Here is a 20,616-nt window from a genome sequence, read left to right on the forward strand (position 1 = left end):
TCACACAAACTTCACACTTTTATTTTATTTTACAAACACATAGAGGTTACATACCACAGTGTTATAATAGCACAGAATAGAGGTAGAAATTGACAAAACAGAACATTGTCTAGGAAAGGATCCATATAAAATGCAGTTTTGCATGTAACACATTTGGCAATTGAAATGGTGAGGAATGGCAGATTATGCAATATATTTTGGGATAAATGATTAGGAAAAGCCCATAAAAATGAAAATATTAATTTAAAACAAGTACAATTTCTAAAATAAAAGAATTACAAGACAAAAGAGAGCAAGATGATGAACACATGACTGTAAAGAAATGGAAATAGTGTAAGCATAAAAATATGCTCAGTTGCAGTCACCAGAGACACTGCAAATTAACCCAACCAGATACCAGCATCCTATCAAATTAGCAAAGAAAAAAATTTAAAGTGATAATCAACGCTCAGAAAGTTGAAAATAAACAGGTAATTTAATCTCTGCTGCAGGGACTACAGGTACAGCTTTACAGGAGGACAATCTATTAATATACAAATAAACATATACTACAAACTGGTGATTCCATTTCTCAGTGTCTACCCTAGAGAAATAGGTTTTATCTTTTACAAATTGCACTGCAGCAATTTGTAAGGGAAAAATTGAAAAATCTAAATATATATCACCAAGAAATACATATATATATATATATATACACATATATAAACTTGGATATATATCCCTACACTGTGGAATATTTTGCAATGATTCAAAGGAGACATACATGCATAATATATATATAGAGAGACAAGGAAACACAATCAAGACATTAAGTGGGAAAAAATAAGTTCAAGAACATATATTCTTCCAATAACTCATGTAAAAGTGGAAAAGAAAATTATTCCTACATATTCCACATAGACCCATATATACACACACACATACAGACATATACAGACAGACGTACATAATCGTGTTGGAAAAGCACTGGTAGAAAAACTGACAAGCAATCATTATCTGCAGGAAAGAATCCGTGACTGGTAGAAGGCAGTCAAGGAAAAAATCAATATATACATTTATTATTTTTTCTGCAACATTTAATTAGGAATATTTGCAAATACATAGAAAGGTTAGAAGAAATGTAAGTGAACATCCATAAACCCACCTAGATTCTAAAGTAGTCTACTATATTTATCTTATATCTATTCACCATCTGTTTTTAATGCATTTCATGTTGCAGATGTCCATACACTTTACCCTTGAACACTCCATGCATATTAACTAAAATTGAGAAAGCAAATTATATTCAGTGAAATGCACAAACCTCCAATGTACCATTACTTGAGTTCAGCCTATATGACCCAAGCCACTATCAAGATAGAGAACATTACTATCACCCTATGAATGTCTCTCATGTCCCTACCCAGTCAACACCCACACCCACCATCCTAGAGGCAGACATAATTTTGAGTTTTTTTCAAGCACAGATACGTATTGCTTGTTTTATAATTTCATAAAAATGAAACTATATAGTAATGTTCTCATAAATAAAATACTGAAACGCTAGTTTACATATTGTTTATGGCCACTTTCAAGCTACTAATAGCAGAGTAGAGGAGCTGCAACAGTCTATGGCTAGCAAGGCCTAAAATATTATCTGGTCCTTTAAAGGAAAAGTTTGCAGCCTCCCGTTCAAAATCACTTATATAGGCTTTTTCATTCCAAACTGATACCTGAAACTATCTTATGCAACTTTTCCCTTATAGAGGAAACTAAGACCAAGAGATTTTAAATGACTTATCTAAGCTTAGGTAGAAATGTAGAACTCAAATTTAGGTCTGTATTCTGAGTCCTAGTCTGATCATCTTCTCAATATACCAGTAAATGTCTACACTTATCAAGTAAAAATATATATGCCCACAGGCTCACTTTGACTCTCATGCCCTAACTGTAAACTTCAAAATGGGTTAGAAGTTTAGAGGAACAGAATCATGGTAAGCTAAGGGAAATTTCACCTTTATGAACAAGTTTTTCCACAAAGAAGACTTTCATAGTGTGGAGCTAAACCAATGAATCCACAGTACTCTCAACTTACAAACAGGTGGATCACAGGTGGCAACTGATTAAGTGACAATTTTTTCATCAAAAAAATAGCAAGTGCTTATTATGTGCTGGATGCTGTAGGGATATAAAGTCCTGCTGTGAGAACATCCAGTGAGTAGGAGCAGTGCACAGAAAAAACTATCATTCCATTGTACAAAGTTTTAGGTGTTAGAGGTGATAAATGTGGTATTATTTTCATCTGGGCATGCCAGAGAAGGCTTAGGATGGAGCTGGAACTGAAGAGTTTATGACGTAGAGGATGAAGGGTGTGGGGGAGGGAATGAACAGGGCACCCCAGACCAGCGGGCCTCAGATACACATATCTGGCTGTGTCAGGAGGTATACCAGGAATATGGTGTAAAATAGCAGGTTATGAGGTTGGAAACGTAGTTCTAAGCCAATATGTAATACACTCAGAATGCCAGGCTATCTGGAACTTACGTAAACATTCTGAAAGCAGCGGGAATCCAAATAGTTTTGGGGTACAGGGAAGTAGCATGTGCAAAACTACAGTCTTAGAAATAATGAGAAATACTGGTTTAGGTTTGTCAGCCGTGGGAGGCTGGAGAGGGGATGCAAAGAGGTGAGCTTCCCAACTGGAAAAAAATGCACAAGGAGCTGACATAATGCGTGAGGAGCTAACATGGAGCAAAACAGCAGCTTATTGCATTACAAGCGGGTGAAGCGCGTCCTCGGGCGTATGTACTTGTCCTTTTATTATGCCCGCGCATGCGTATTGTTCATAATAATTTCTCATGCTATTGGCACATGCATACATTTACTTCCCACCTCACACACATGTAAGTTATTGTGAACTTTGACCTTGGTCCCATGGCCTACTCACTTAAGACTATCGACAAGGTCACAACAATTCCAAATGATTCTTGGATATTTCTAGAGGGGCCCCAGTATTTAAGAGACCATGCTCCCCTGTCAAAAAACACTGCACTGCTTTTAAACAGCAGATAAAAGCTAAAAGCCAAGGGTCTATTTAAACTTGGAACAATTTTGAAAGAAAGTTACAAAAAATCTTCATCTGGTGCTTAAGTTTTACAATCAGAGAATTCACATGAAAAGGCACTGCCAGGTCCTGATAAAGAGGGGCAGAACTGATAGGAATGTTAAGGGCTATGCAATTTGCAACAGGTGGTTAGCATTGCAGAGCTAGGAAAGACAAGCACCCGAGGCTCCCTGTGAATGTGCACCTTCACAAGGCATTGGAGGATGAGGCCAGATGGAAGAGTGGTGAGCAGGTCAGAGAAAATTCATTCCTGAACTGACCGTGGTAGGGTGTGCATCATAGAGGTATTCAGGAGGTGTTACGGGAAATAGAACTGGCATGATCTGGCCAGGTTTAGAGCCCAGTTGACAGCAGTGATAGTGACAGTCTTCAAAAACTACAAATACAGGAGCAGCTCAGAACTTCAGTGAAGGAAGGGGAAAGAGCCCCGCTTAATCAGTTGACGTATAAGGTACATGAGTTATCTAAGCCTCACTCTCAGGTTTACGGGATATGCAAGAAGCAACTGCAAACTGACATGATAACCAAGAAGTAAAATTTGTCAATAATCTTTGCAATTGTTTTAAGATGAAGATGAAGAGAAGACAAGGCCCAAAAGAGCACCTGGGAAATACATATTCAGGAAACAAGAGAACCAGGAAAGGAATGGCTAGAGAAGTGTGGAGTGGGGGTAAGGGCCGCTTTTTATGGGCCACATACTGCCAGCCGGTCAGAAACCATCAAAAAAAAGTACCTCATTCTGTACACAAGGGCCAGTTCTTTACCATGGTATTAGCAAAATACTAAGAGGAAATCATAAATAAGAGCCAGCTCCACAAATGTCTCAACAACAAAGTTTAAACAGGTATGGGGAGGCTGTTAGGTTAGAGAACTCTTTCCAAACATATTATTAGCTAACTGCACCATATAGGGAGAGGATGAGACTTAAATTAACCTCCACTGAGTCTGAGGGCAGGTAAGTTAAAAAATAATCAGAAGCCTCTATGAAGTTCTCATAAGAGCCGTATAAGCAGCTGAATAGGGCAATAAAGCCAGACACAGCAGAGCTGGGTAATAGCTCTGGTTCTGTTATCCTAATCAGGTGCACCACCCAGGAGTGTTAAGCTCAGCTGAGTCTCCCATGAGAAAGTAAAGGGGAGGCTTCTTCTGAACACTGAACTATGAAAACCCATTCGTGCTCTACTCAAAAGAAAAAAAGAAAGGAAAATGCCCAAACACTGGGTGAACCTTAGTGCTATTAAATGCCAATACCATCAAAGACATTAAAAATAATGTAGAAGACTAATTACAGCTAATTAGACTGGGGACACTTCATAATACTGCTCACTTATCCAAACAATTTTTATTACGTCCCTATTAAGTGCCAGGCCCCAGACTATATGTTAGGAAATTGTGAATAAGAAGTTTATGTCTAGTAAACAGGCAACAATAATACTATATGAAGTGACAAATGCTATGGTGGAAAAAGGTATCAGAGGGTACATTGAAGCACTTGACCCAGTCTTAAGGAGGTCAAAGAGGAGTTCAAAAACATTTCCCAGAGATCAGGCTCTGAAACCTGATGTCTGAGTAGCCAGGCCAAGTTGAAGGAAGGAGATGCTAAGAAGCTAGGAAACCAGCCCAGAAGGGGTGGGAGAGAACTAAGTAGAACAGTAAGGCGACAGGAGAGAAATATACCAAAGTGATTGCAAAAAGTTTGTAGGTCATGCTAAGAGCCCCAGGGGAGAGTAAAGATTTACATGAAGAGGTGACTATAAAACATCCAGTTGAAAATTTCTGGCAGGTAGTTAGAAGAATATAAAAAAGCCTTAGGGACTAGAGATGCAGATTTGAATCCCAACATAGAGACAGTAACTAAAGCCACAAAAACACCAAAGTTTTAGCAGGAACTGTGGACAGTCTCCACACTGAGAGGTGATGGAGAGGCCCAGGGAGACTCCCAACGCATCAACTTGTAAGAAGGTGGCAGAGGGAAAAAATCATTCCCATTACACGTTAAGTGATACGACTAAGAATCTAGCTGAATATACATATATATATTTTTTTTCTTCTCCTTGACTTTTTATTTGGTCAATTAAGCTTTTCTAAAATTATACTGTTACAATTTGTCAATTTCTAGTGATCAGCATAATGTTTCAGTCATACATATACACAAATATATTCATTTTCACATTTTTTATTATAGATTACTACAAGATATTGAGTATATTTCCCTGTGCTATACAGAAGAAATGTGTTTTTTAATCTATTTTTTATATAGTAGTTGTTTGCATATCTCAAACTATCAATTTATCCCTCCCCATCCCCTTTCCCCCAGTATCCATAAGATTGTTTACTATGTCTGCAAGTCTCTTTCTGTCTTGTAGATGAGTTAATAAATGTCTTTTTTCTTTTTTTAGATTCCACACATGAGTGATAGTATATGGTATTTTTCTTTCTCAGTCTGACTGCCTTTATTTAGACTGATGATCTCCAAGTCCATCCATGTTGCTGCAAATGATATTATTTTATTCTTTTATAGGGCTGAGTAGTGTTTCATTATATAAATATACCACAGCTTGTTTATCCAGTTATCTTTTGATGGACATTTTAGGTTGGTTATAGTAAATAGTGCTGCTATGAACATTGGGGTCCATGTGACTTTTTGAATTAGAGTTCCCTCCAGATGTATGTACAGGAGTGGTATTCCTGGATCATATGTTAGGTCTGTTTTTAGTTTTTTAAGGAATCTCCATACTGCTTTTCATAATAGCTGCAACAAACTACATTCCCACCAGCACTCTAGGAGAGTTCTCTTTTTTCCACACTCTCTCCAGCATTTATCATTTGTGGACTTTTGGGTGATGACCATTCTGACTGGTGAGGTGATATCTCATTGTAGTTTTAATTTGCATTTCTCTGATAATTAGCGATACTGAGTATTTTTTCATGTGCCTATTGGCCATTTGTTTGACTTCATGGGAGAATTACTTGTTTAGGTCTTCTGCCCATTTTTGGATAGGAATTCTTTTTTTTGTTATAATGTATCTGCTGACTTTTATAATATTCTGGGAATTAAGCAGTTGTCAGTTTCATCATTTGCAAATATTTTCTCCCACTCTATATGTTGTCGTTTTGTTTTGTGTATTGTTTTCTTTTCTGTGCAAAGATTATAAGTTCAATTAGGTCTCATTTGTTTATTTTTGCTTTTATTTCTATTGCCTGGGTTTACTGCCCTAGGAGAATATTGCTAAGATTTATTTCAGAGAATGTTTTGCCTATGTTTTCTTCTAGGAGATTTTTTTTTAATTGAAATAAAGTTAGTTTACAATGTTGTGACAATTTCTGGTATACAGCATATTGCTTCTGTCTAGCTGTATATTTAAAAAATTTATTTATACATTAAAAATTGCACATAGAAAAATGTTAACAGTGATTATTCAAAGTGATTAAAGATTACAGGTTTTACTTCAAAATAAATGTAATAAATGCATAATTAGAAAATAATAAATTTATTTTTGAAAGTTAAAATGTTTTTTCTTCTATTACAAACACAATGTTAAATGGTCCTTAAACAAACATGAAGACAAGTCATGGTAAAGTTGTTACTAAAGATAGGGTTTTTAAACTTCTTTGAATGCAACTAATATAATTCTGTAAATCTTTATTCAAAAATCAACTTCAAAGAAATTAAATTATTTCAAGAGTGAAGGGAGGAGCTCTTTAACATAGTAAAGCACATACTACAGTTATTGCAAAGGTACTGGAAGGCCACAGAGACACACACACACACTCTCTCCCTCCCTTCCACTAGCAGTAAAGGAAGTGCTGCCCCCTGCTGGAGGACGGCTCAGTAAGCCTATGCGGCTGCCACTGCCAAGCCCACGACTGACCTTCATTTCCAGCCTGAGCACAGGGTAAGGCAAGTCCTGTTACTTTCCCAACAGCACACATTTATGTAAAGTATCTCCAATATGTCACCTCACAGGACAAAGAGCATCCTAGAAAACTGGGAGAATACACACATTTGCCTTCTCCTCTACAGTCAGACACCCAAGATAGGATGGAGTCTGATATCCGAGGCAGACAGCATTATCTGAGGTATGACCTAGAAAGGGAAAAAGTGACTGAAAAAAAAAATGGCACTTCATGGACCTACAATAAAACAGATGCACATGAACAAAGTGGAGATTTTAATAGTTTTGATCCAGAAATCTGACCTTGCTTGGAACCAGTAACTTGAGTTTTCAGTTAATATTAACATAAAGTGTCTATTGACAGATAACCTTAAGATAATGACAAGTGGTCGTCGTCACTAAATGACACCATGTCACGACATAATTTGAAGAGTAAAGAAAAGTTCTGTCCATAGAGGGAATTGAAAGGCCAAGGATTCTATTACTGAGTGAGTGAATTTTGATAGATCAGATCTGTGGGTTCAATGTTCACATCTATGAAATGAAGGCACAAGATTAGTTTAGTAACTTTCAAGCTTTTTTTTTTTTAACTGTGGGTCATAGTAAGATGTACATTTTACAGCAGGGTATCTGAATACACAAAACACAGGCAAGTTTCATGAAACAACATTATCTCTTAAACTTAGGAAGAATAATGTTCATGGAAAGAGAGACAAATGAGATTAAAGCAATTGAACTTTTAAGCAGGAGGGAGATGATTAAAAGAACAAGTTTCTGGAGGAGATATGGGGTAGACAAAATCAAAAGGACTGATATCAGTCTTGGGAATGATAGGGATCACCCTTTTCTTCACAGACAGGAAGGAAGGAAAGAGGAATCAAGAAACAAAAGCCTTCTAGATTGAGAGGTAGCAAATTGACAGAAGCCTAGCTCTGAAATCTTCAATTATCTCGATGAGGAGAGTAAAACACTTACTGAGCAGTGTAAGCTCTAGTTGTTAAATAAACATTTTATTTTATGTAGGACTGTTCAATTTTGATTCTTATTTTGTTTTATCACAGTGGAAATTTAATAACTTTCAATATTGATATCTTTTAGTAACTTACTTTACCAGAGTTAAAATTTGATTAGGGTTTGACATTCTTAAAGTATTAGTGATGTCTTAGACACGTTACAGAGAGAGATTTAAATGAAGAAGCCAACTTAGTAATGTGTATTTTCTGTGACCAGTATTGGTAAATATTGTTTTCTCCTTAATAATTTGACATTTTCATAAGGAAAATAATCTCAAGTATAATGTCTGTAGACTAATTCTAAGGAAAAAAGCTATATTATTATTGTAACGAATGTCATCTTCCTTGTGGAATTAAAAAAGTTTTTTAACTGACTCAAAATATTTTTAATACATAGTATATATTAGAATTTACATTTAATTTAGCATAATTTTGAGATCATGTATTCTACTTCTGTTAATATAATCTGTATTTTAAAACATTATCTTCTATTTTTGTTTATTTCAAATATTTCACTCCAACTCTTTTTATTTCTTAAAGTAAAAATAAAAATGGGCAATGATTTGGTTTGACAAAGTAATTCTTAAGTGTTTAGCAACAATAAAGTTTATTTAACCTCTCAGTGTAGATTGGTTTTACTCTGTAACAGCAAATACTGAAGAACTTAGACTAGGTCTGAATAAAGCTGGTGGTGAAACTAGGATTTCTTCAATACCATAATACAGGCAGTTCTCTTGTAAAGCAATATATGTGTCTCTGGAAAAAAATTAAAGTTCTGCAAAATTATACCCTAAAAATATGGACAAGCAACTCAGAACTATGCAGCCTTGTAATCTCTGTACTAGCAAAACTGGTAACAGTTCTCATAAAATGCTAGTATAGCTGAACATTTGCACCCAATATCAGTTAGTCTTCTTTGAAATGTAGTTCCATGAGGGCATTCAATTCTGTTAAAGATAAATTGTCAAAATTAAAAATTCTGATCCAGGATATAGACTTTCTTCTTTAGATACTCCCCTCTTATTTTTCTTTTAAGTAAACATGTGAAAATATTTTCATGGCTTATTTGTATTCACAGCTCAGCCAGATAGTCTAACATTGTAGAAATCCTAGCAGTTCTTGAAGCCATTAACTGGCCTCTGTTCACCCTCTTCCACAGGATGGTCATGTGTTTTCCTTAAGGTCATCATATATTGCTAAGACTCTGTGAGAAAGCTCATCCCTCAAGGGTTTAAAACATTACTCTGCTGGAAATAATACTTTCTGGACCAATGTGACTCACATTATACTGACCTCATCACTTAATGATGAATAATTGAACTAATTCTCCATGCAGAAGTGTGTTATGTAGAAAAAATTAGACAGTAGTCTCTAGCTGTCCCATTGTTATGTCATGATTCATGTAGTGGAATGTATTTGTGCACATTCATGTTTATATATACATAGTACCATGTAGTAAAGGAAAAGGGCTTTGGAGTTTGGCTGACTTAGCCAATGGAATCAAATTTAGGTGACTGAGTTTTGGTTATGTGAAGTAAATTCTAATTATCTGGTAGGATTCTTTTGGAGATTGAGATAATTTACATAAAACATCTAGCACAGTGATTGGCATATTGCAGAAACTCAACAAGTGCTATTTCATTTTCTAGTGATGAATCTTAAGGCTAAAAATACTGTGACTAGTTACCCCTGTACATAGCAAAAGTCAGATTCATTATGTAATTCTTATGAGAAATTCCTATACAGGCATACATACCTGTAGGTGCATAGATAAATGCAGATTCTCCTACAGATTTAAGGTTTATTCTTCCCTTAATTGATTAATGTTTCACTAGTTCATATCCTTTTCTATTCAGATATTGAGGCTGATAATGATAAAAAAAAATTGGTAGGGAAGCTCTTTCCTTGACGTAACTTCCTATACTAATTAGACTAGGATGCTGTACTAAGGTTGTGTCAGCAGTTTAATTCATGCCTGTTTGCACTTTTCCAGTAGACTATAAAATGTTTCCCTAGCTGCCTGATAATAGTCAGACATTGGCAAATTCATTGCTTCCTTTTTTAAAAAAAATGGCATCTCCCCCAGTCAAAATAAAATATAGCAGGTTGCTTGTTTTATGTGACTGCATTATGTTGATTGTGTGAGTTTTCCTTTAGAGTAATTTATAAATGAATATGAAATTCATTAATATGAAGTTAACACCTTTCTATTTCTTTTTCAGTAAAACTTCTACATGTTAAGATGGTCAGTATTTTATTCTTTTATTTATAGGTAAAATTATAGCAACAAAATTTATTTTCTTTTCCCCAGCTTTCCAACTTTTAGTGTAAAATGGGAAGAATATCTTCCGTATTTCTATAACAGGTTTGTTTACAGTATCTGCAGTTATTTACCTCACAGCACCGTTTGCAGTAACATTGCAGATTCTGAATGCTCTAGATTTTAAGATGTGCTGTATGAGTTTGTAGTGGTTGTAATTTTGTTGTTTTATGCTTTGAATCTTTAAGAATTAGATCTCACAGGATTTGACATCACAATTTTTCATTGGCTTTCGTTAAGTTTTTGAGCTGTTATGTATAATAAAAGTTATAATAAGCTATATAAATTTACATGTGTTAAGTGATTAATTTTGAAATCATATTACATACAATAACATTTTTTAGAGTCAATCAATATGTTTGATCAAATTTAAGATGCTTGAGATACACATTTATTTTAACTATTAGAAAGAAAAAATGCTACTCTTTAAATTATGGCATCTCATCAATTTCTGAGAAGCTGAGACATGAAAACAGATATGTGCCTTTAGACTCAATGAAATATTTCAGGTGTGTATTTAGACTTGAGGGCTTTTCTTTGGCGAGGAGCAGATTTTGTGTTGCTGGTTGTTGAAAACCCTGCTCAAGCCTATGTATCTGCACAGCTATGCTGGTTTTACTTGTTCATTCATTTGTTCCCTCATTTATTATTTACTGAATGTCCTTCAGGTGCAAAGCTATGTCATGTTTCAAGTCACACAAGATTTCTTCTCTTGGTACTTCCTTTATATATCTGGAATATAACACTAAACTAAGTAATTGTTTGATGGCACAGCATAGTACTTATGTCTCCAGCTAGATTCCAAACTATCATAAAGATTGCTCTTTTTCACATGTTTTGTATCTGCTTCATGTCCTAGGACATAATTTGTAATTCATTGTAACTTCTTGATTAATTGAACTTTGTTTATAATGATAAGAAAAAAGTGTATTCTGTACACCTGACAAGTGTGTCTGTATGATTATGCATTAATATAATCAGAAGTTTTGAATTTTAGAAAAATGGAATAAAAAATTTTAACTGTAAAATGAGATACCAAAGATTTCTGCAAATAGCAAATGACTTTTCTGGATTTCTTTGACATTACAAGAAATCTAGAAAAGCCCAGTGGTCTGGCAGCTGGCAGCTGTGGCTTATTACACAGCTGCACAAGTGAATTACTGTTTTGAACACTGTGGAATCATGGAATGAAGAGGTGTCTAGGTGTTCTATTGCTTGGGTAGACTGCCCTACAAGGACATTGCTAAGATTTATGTCAGAGAATGTTTTGCCTATGTTTTCTTCTAGGAGATTTACAGTGTCTTGCCTTATATTTAATTCTTTAAGCCATTTTGAGTTTATTTTTGTGTATGGCGTGTGGGAGTTGTTCTAACTTCTTTGATTTACATGCTGCTGTCTGGTGTTCCCAACACCATTTGCTGAAGAGACTGTCTTTAATCACTGTATTTTCTTGCCTATCTTTGTCAAAGACTAATTGACTGTAGGTCTGTGGGTTTATTTTTGGGCTTTCTAGTCTGTTCCATTGATCCATATGCCTGTGTTTATGTCAATAACATTCTGTTCTGATGACTGTAGTTCTGTAGTGTTGTCTGAAGTCTGGGAGGGTTATTTCTCCAGCTTCATTCTTTTTCTTCATTATTGCTTTGGCAATTCTGGGTCTTTTGTGGTTCCATATAAATTTAAGATTATTTGTTCAAATTCTATAAAAAAAAAAAAAAAGTCCTGTGTAATCTGATAGAGATCACATTAAATCTGTAGATTGCTTTGGGCAGTATGACCATTTCAACAATATTGATTCTTCCAATCCAGGAGCATGGGGTATCTTTCCATTTTTTAGAAACTTCTTTAATTTCCTTCATCAATGTTTTATAGTTCCCCGTTGAATTTTATTAAGTGTGTTTTCTGCATCTATTGAGATTATGATGTGGTTTTAGTCCTTTCTCTTGTTGTTGTGAATTATTACTTTGATTTGTATGTGTTAAACCACACTTGTGTCCCTGGGATGAACCCAACTTGATCATAATGTATGATCTTTTTTATGTGCTGTTGCATTCTATTTGGTAGTATTTCCTTGAGGATTTTTTGCATCTATGTTCTTCTGTGATATTGGTCTTTAATTCTCTTTCTTGGTGGTGTCTTTGCCTGTTTTTGGTATCAGAATGATGGTGGCTGCATAGAATGAGTTAAGGAGTATTCCCTCATGCTTGTTTTCTTTCTATCAACTTTATAATGTTCTGGAAAGCACAAGAAGAAAATATGGTAAAGTGGCATAAGGCTGTGACTATGGTAAGTCCACCTAACGAGTAGTTTTCCCAACAACATAAATTCTTTTGTAACAAAAAGGGAGGGAAAATGACTGCTTTAAGTTGTAAGATGTGAAAGGCTATTCTACCACACACATTTCTTGTCAGTCACACAGAAGTTGTCAAATAATTATCCTCTGCAACTCAGAAAAAGGTAATACTGTGAGAACACACTGTTCACAGAACCCCCCGTCCACTTCAGCATAGGCATCAATTTTTCTGCCCTGCTCAATGAGGACACACAGCCGTGGCTACAGGAAAGTGTCCTGATGCCCAAGCACCATCACATCCCATGACAGGAGCAATTCCCTTCCCCTGGGGGGGGCAGACAAACTCAGAAAGCCCCCAAAGCCTGGGCGGATGGCCTTAGTAATGTTCGTTTTTCAAGGCTCCGAGCCCCAACCTATGTTGTTTGCATTCAAAAAGAGGCCATATTAACAGATACACACCATTATATATAAAATATATAAGCACAAGGACCTACTGTATATCACAAGGAACTATATTCAATTTCTTGTAATAACCTACAGTGGAAAAGTAACTGAAAAAGAAAAAATATATATATATATACTGAATCACCCTGCTGTACACCTGAAACTAACACAACATTGTAAATCAAATATACATCAATAAAATGTTTTGAAAATGCAGCTCCAAAGAGCAATACAGTCATGGTTTGAGCTGCCAGGCCCAGTGAAGGAATTTTGAGAGGTGAATGTTTTAAAAATTAATTCCTAATTCCCTGAGATAACTATTTCCAGGATGGTGCAATTTTACCTTTAAAAAGGGAAAGAAAAAAAAAAAACAAAATACAAAAAACTCAGACATCACCATCCTGGAATTAACCAGCACACAATTAAATTTTGGAAAAGAAAACACAAAACAGTAATGCAGTCATTCATCAAATTCAGAAAGTAAAACCAAAAATACTAGCTCCTTACTGCTTGATTTCAAACAGAAGTCTGGTATAGGTTACAGCATGAAAATGTAATTCTAATAATTAAACAAAACTTCATAAAATGAACAGGACTGGCAAAAGTATGATTCTGATAATTCAACTCAGGGGATGTCCAAATATAATGCAAACAACTCATGCAGTTTTAAATTTTCCAGAAGCACCCCCAACATTTTTAAATAAGTAAAAAAAAAAAAAAAAAGGAATTGATTTTAGCAATATATTTATATTTAATCCAATAGAGCCAAAATATTATCATTGCTGCATATAATCAACAGAAAAATACATGAGATATTTCACATGCTTTTATTCATACTAGACCTTCAAAATCTGAGTCTATTTTACATGTACCGCGCATCTCAACTTCAGCTGGCTATGTATCAAGCAAGCAATAGTTACATGTGGCTAGCGGCTGCCACTTTGTTTTTCTGTGCTTTGTTTTGGTTTTATTGTTTGTTTTGTTTTGTTTGTTTGGGAGGGTAATTAGGTTTTTATTGATTTATATTTAATGGAGGTACTGGGGAGTGAACCCAGGACTTCGTGCATGCTGAGCACATGTTCTATCACATAGCTATACCCTCCCCCCTAGCAGCTGCCACTCTGGACAGGGCAGGTCTCAATGGATAATTTGCACTTATTTGTAAGTCCAAGTCTTCTCAAAAAAGAATCCCAATGGCAACCACTTAAATGGATGCCTTCAGAAAATATAATTTCAAATAAAATTTTTCAGTTTTTCCACTTCACCAAGGATGCTCTCTACTGTGATAATCAAGCAGATGGCTTCCCTATACCTCATGGAGTCCCTGAAAGCAACTGGTAATGGGAGCAGAATGGGAGACTTCTGAACTCTGTGCCTTTGAGGATCCCTTTGGAGAAAAGAGACATTTTACTTCTGTTCCAGTCTCTTCACCTCCCCAGAAAAGTGTCTTCACTTCATCACCATGTCCTTTCTTTCCTCGAATCCACCTCTCATTCCACTGCTGTCGGTTTTAGCCTCCCCAAACAGAAAACCAGGGGTACTCCCCCATTTTTAACAAATCACCAAGCCTCAGTGTGTCCTTCTACAAAAATACCCCACTACTTTTCCTCACCCTGACTGGCTTCTCCACACCCAGTCTCTTGTAGTCTACATGTGAACTAAGATTTAAGAATTACCCCACCTCCCAGCCCCAACACATACACCCTCACTGCTGTTCATGGCCTGTTCCCACTTTCTCAGACAGTGGCCTTCATCTCCCCCACACCTGTGGTCCTGGTTGTTCATGGACCTGGGAATCTACCTTTGTGGGACTGTGGAATTCTGTTCATGCTAGTTCCATTCCAGGCCATCTGGTTCTAGACACATGTCCCAGGAAACCATTTCCAGTGATTCTGGAATCCCTGACCCCACCTTTCCTTGGAGCACATGCTCATCAACAGCACCCCACCAACTCTAACCTCAGCAGGTCCACAGTGGAATCTGCACTCGGTTCCTCTCCACTCCCCACAAGCATGACTCACTCTGCTCTTCTACACATTCAGGGAAGAGGTAAGGTCCTTCCTATAGTTACATTGTGTCTCCTACCACCATTCATCCCTACCTTCCTCCAGGGTGTTTCCAAATTTGGAATAAATGACACATGTAAAAATCATCTGAACTTTGGAGAAGCTAGTGTGTGAATCAACCTATCTATCTTGCTATGGTGGCTTCAGAGATCTTTTAAAAGAACTAGATTAAACTGCATCCTGATTTTTCTTTATTGTACGTGAAAGTGTAAATAAGAAGACAATGGAAGACCTTCCTAATGTCTAATATAAACCAGGCTATAGCAAGTTGCCCGTTTTTATTAGGTTTTGAAGATTTTTATGGATTTTATTTATTTTTTAAGTGAAAGGTCTTTATTTTAGAAAACAAATCAATATGATTAAATTTAAGTTTGACAGAATCTACTGTTAATGACAAATTAATAGCAAGTAATTCATGCCAAGAACTTGAGCTACACATTTCCATCTTGCGTCTGCCAGGTACCAGTGATCAGTACAGAGACCGAGCTTGGTTTGATATTTATACTTGTAGCTGTGCTTCTTTAACTTTTTCTCAATGGAGGCAGCTAGCCCACCAAAATAATGTTTTCGATTTCTTTAAATTTTAAAGACAGAAGAAAAACTCATTATGTTATTTGTCAGATCTTGTAAACTCTTGTAATTCTAGTACCCTCAGAGACCATAGTGATGGCTTCATAAGCAGTACATACAAGTGAATATTTTGATGATGCTGATTGGTAGACATATATCTCAAAACGTTTTGAGAAACTATTTCTTTGTGCTGTGGATGTATTTGAGGTCCCCCACTGGCCTTGGTGCTGTGTTCTTCCACTTGGAGTGAGACACTCGCTCTCCTGTCACAGCTAAGATGGCTGATCAGAGAACATGGAGTGAGCATCAGCTAGCCTGAAGTCCCTAACACTTCCCTTCCATGTCAGATTTCCATGAGAATGAAGCCCACAGGGAAAAACAAAGAGTGGAAGATAGTAAATTTGGTTTGGGGTCATTGCCAGTTTTTCTCAAAATCAGTGCAAGTTTCCTCCTAACCCACTGTGATTTCATTTTGACAGTGACAGTGGGTTCATCTGTATGTGCTCTCTGAGCATTTTTGCTAGTTTAATGACAACTTTTTTTTTTACTTTTTAAAATTGAGTTATAATTAGTTTACAATGCCTCAATTTCTGGTGCACAGCACAAATCTTCAGTGATACATAAATATACATTTATTAATTTTCATATTCTTTTTAAAAAATTGACTACCACAAGATATTGAATATAATTCCCTGTGCTATACAGTAAAACTTATTTATCTATTTTATATATGTCACTCAGTATCTGCAAATCTCAAATTCCCAGTTTATCCTTTCAAAATCCCCTCTCCCCTGGCAACCACAAGTTTGTATTATATGTCTGTGAGTCTGTTTTTGTTTTACATATAAGTTCATTTGTCTTATTTTTTAGAGCCCACATATAAGTGTTATGTGGTATATTTCTTTTTCTGGGTTAATTCACTTAGAATGACATTCTCCAGGGACATCCACGTGGCTACAAATGGCAATATGTTCTCAATTTTCATGGCCGAGTAGTATTCCATTGTATAAATATACCACAAATTCTTTATCCAGTCATCTGTCAATGAACATTTAGGTTGCTTCCATGTCTTGGCTATTGTAAATAGTGCTGCTATGAACATTAGGGTGCAGGTGTCTTTCGGAATTAGGGATTCTTCTGTATATATGCCCAGGAGTGGGGACACTGCATCATATGTTAAGTCTACTTTTGGTCTTTTCAGGAATCTTCGTACTGTTTTCCACAATGGCTACACCAAACAACATTCCCACCAACAGTGTAGGGGGGTCTCTTTTCAACAACACGCTTTCCAGCATTTGTCATTTATAGAATTTTGAATGATGGTCATTCTGACTGGTGTGAGGTGAAGCCTCATTGTAGTTTTAATTTGCATTTCTCTGATAATTAGAGGTATTGAGCATTTTCTCATGTGCCTTTGGCCATTTGTATGTCTTCATGGGAGAATTGTTTGTTTAGGTGTTTTGCCCATTTTTGGATTGGGTTTTTTTCTTTTCCTTATTAAGTCATATGAGATGTTTATATATTCTGGAGATTAAGCATTGTCAGTTTCATCTTTTGCACATATTTTCTCCTAATCTGTAGGTTGCCATTTTGTTTTGCCTATGGTTTCCTTTGTTGTGCAAAAGCTTTTAAGTTTAATTAGGTCCCATTTGTTTATTTCTACTTTTATATCTATTTCTTTGGTAGACTGCCCTGGGGAACATTGCTGAGATGTATGTGAGATTATGTTCTGCTTGTGTTTTCTTCTAAGAGGTTTATTGTGACTTGTCTTATGTTTAAGTCTTTAATCCATTTCGAGTTTATTTTTGTTTATGGTGAGAGGGAGTATTTTAACTTCATTGATTTACATGCTGCTGTCCAATTTTCCCAACACCATTTGCTGAAGAGACTGTCTTTTTTCCATTGTATGTTCTTGCCTCCTTTGTTGAAGATTAATTGACCAAAACATTGTGGGTTCATTGCTGGGCAATTTTGTTCCATTGGTCCATATGTCTGTTTTGTATCAATACCATGCTGTTTTGATTAATGTAGCTCTGTAGTATGGTCTGAAGTCTGGGAGGGTTGTTCCTCCAGCTCATTCTTTTCCTTCAGTTATGTTTTGGCAATTCTGGGTCTTTTGTGATTCCATATAAGTTTTATAATAATTTGTTCCACTCTGTGAAATATGCCTTTAGTAATTTGATAGGGATTGCATTAAATCTGTAGATTGCCTTGGGAAATGTGACCATTTTAACAATACTAATTCTTCCAATCCAGGAGCATGGGATATCTTTCCATTTTTTAAAGTCTCCTTTAATTTCCTTTAGTTATCCATGTATAAGTCTTCTGCTTCCTTGGTTAGATTTACTCCTAGATATTTTATTACTTTACATGTAATTTTAAAAGGGATTGTTTCTTTATTTCTTTTTTCTGTTGATTCATCATTAGTGTAAAGAAATGCAACTGATTTTTGTACATTAATCTTGTATTGCTTTGTACATTAATCTTGTGATCTTGTATCCTTGTATTTTGCCAAATTCTTTCATTAGTTCGTGTAGTTTTTGCCTGGGCCTTTTAGGGTTTTCTATATATAGTATCATGTCATCTGCATATAGTGACAATTTTTTAGCTTCTTTTCCAATTTGGATCTCTTGTATTTCTTTTTCTTTCCTGATTGCAGTGGCTAGGACTTCCAAGATTATGTTGAATAAAAATGGTGAGAGTGGAGAACCTTGCCTTTTGCCAGATTTTAGTAGGAAGGTTTTCCGCTTTTCACCATTGAGTTCTATGCTGGCTGTAGGTTTGTCATAAACAGCTTTAATTATGTTGAGATATGTCCCGTCTATACCTACTTTGGTGAGGATTTTTATCATAATGGGCATTGAATCTTATCAAATGCTTTTTCTGCATCTATTAAGATGATCATGTGGGTTTTGTCCTTTCTCTTGTTGTTGGGGTATATTATTGATTGATTTGCATATGTTGAACCATCCTTGTGGACCTGGGATAAACCCGACTTGATCATGCTGTATGAACTTTTCTATGTGCTGTTGGATTCTGTTTGCTAATATTATGTTGAGAATATTTGTATCTATGTTTCCTCAGTGATATTGATCTGTGAGTTTCTTTTTTAGTAGTGTCTTTGTCTGGTTTTGGTATCAGGGTGATGGTGACTTCATAGAATGAGTTTGTGAGTACCCCCTCCTTTTCAAACTTCTGGAAGATTTTGAGAAAGGCCGGTATGAGTTCTTCATTGTATGTATGATAGAATTCCCCAGGGAAGCCATGCAGTCCTTGACATTTGTTCATTGGGAGTTTTTTTTTTTTTATGCTTATTCAATTTCATTTCTAGTGATTGGTTTGTTCTGGTGGTCAATTTCTTCTTGATTCAGTCATGTGGACTGTGTGTTTCCAGAAACTTGTCCGTTTCTTCAAGGTTATTCATTTATTTTCCATAAAGTTGTTCACAGTATTCTCATATAATATTTTGAATTTCTGTGGTATTGGTTGTAATTTCTCTTTTCCTTTCTTATTTTGATTGTGCTCTGACTTTTCTCTTCTTTGTGAGCTAGGCCCGAGGTTTGTCAATTTTATTTACTGTTTCAAAAAAAAAAAAACAGCTCTTTGTTTGATTGACTTTTTCTATTGTTTTTTAAATCTCTATTTTATTTATTTCCTCCTTGATCTTTACTGTTTTCTTCCTTCTGCTGACTTTAGGTTTTGTTTGCTCTTCTTTCTCTAATTCTTTTAGTTGGTTAGTTGTTTATTTCAGAGTTTTCATCTTTTTTGAGGAAGACCTTTATTGCAATGAACTTTCTTCTTAGGAATGTTTTCGCTGCATCCTATAGATTTTGTGTGGTTTTGATTTTTGTCATTTGTCTCAAAGTAGTTTTTAATTTCTTCTTTGATTTTATCATTGACCCATTGGTTTCTTAGTATCATGTTGTTTAATTATCATGCTGTCATTTCTTTCTCCTTTGTTTTTCTGTAGTTGATTTCTACTTTCATGCATTGTGTTCAGAAAAAAATGCTTAAAATAATTACTATCGTCTTAAAATTGTTGTCTTCTTTTGTGCCCAAGTACATGATCCACCCTAGAAAATGTTCCATGTGCACTTATGAAGAATGTATATTGTATTTTTTTTAGAATGTAATGTTCTGAAATATCAACCATGTCTAATTTGTATATTGTATCATTTAATTTCTGTTGCGTTATTAAATTTGCATCTGGAAGGTCTTCCAGTGAGGATAATGAGATGCTTTAATTTCCTACCATTATTTTATTCCCAGCAATTTCTCTTTTTATATCTGTTAGTATTTGCTTTATGTATTTAGTTGCTCCTACATTGGGTGTAGTTATGTTAATGGATGTAATATCTTCATCTTGTATTGCTCCTTAAATCATAAAACGTTCTTCATCTTTCTTTATGGTCTTTGTTTTAAAGTTCATGTTGCATGAAATCAGTATTGCTACCCCTGCTTTCTTTTCATTTCTATTTGTGTGTAATATCTTGTTCAATTTTCTCACTCACAGTCTATTTTTGTCCTTTTCCCAAAGGTGGATCTCTTGTATGTGGCATATTGTAGGTTCTTGTTTTATTATCCAGTCTGTCATTCTAGGTCTTTTCATTGGAACATTTAACCTATTGAAATTTAAAGTAATTTCTGATAAACTTTAGTTTATTGCGATTTTGAACTTAATTTTGCAGGTGATTTGGCATTTTTTCCCTTGTTCCTTTCTTTTTCTTATTGTGTGTTGTTTTTTCTTAAGTTTCCTTCCTATTATCTTGGTTAATTTTAAGTTTTTGTGACTCTCTTGTAAGTTTTTCCCTTATGGTTACCCAATTTTGTACATATATTAACCCATTACTGTATCTGTTTGTTTTAAACATATAGAAATATAAGCTCAAACCCATCCTACCGAGAATGATT

General features: G+C 35.4%; 1 long non-coding RNA gene across 1 annotated transcript in view; it reads right to left on the reverse strand.

Annotated features, from left to right (window-relative positions):
• Positions 1–20,616, reverse strand: part of LOC141576652 (uncharacterized) — a 53,069-nt gene continuing 32,453 nt past the window's right edge. Inside the window, exon 3 of the long non-coding RNA XR_012505069.1 lies at positions 1–20,616. This exon is cut by the window's right edge and continues 23,750 nt beyond it. This is a non-coding gene — a long non-coding RNA (uncharacterized LOC141576652).

The sequence above is a fragment of the Camelus bactrianus genome, unplaced genomic scaffold (genome assembly GCF_048773025.1).
Source record: "Camelus bactrianus isolate YW-2024 breed Bactrian camel unplaced genomic scaffold, ASM4877302v1 HiC_scaffold_154, whole genome shotgun sequence".
Taxonomy (NCBI): Eukaryota; Metazoa; Chordata; class Mammalia; order Artiodactyla; family Camelidae; genus Camelus; species Camelus bactrianus.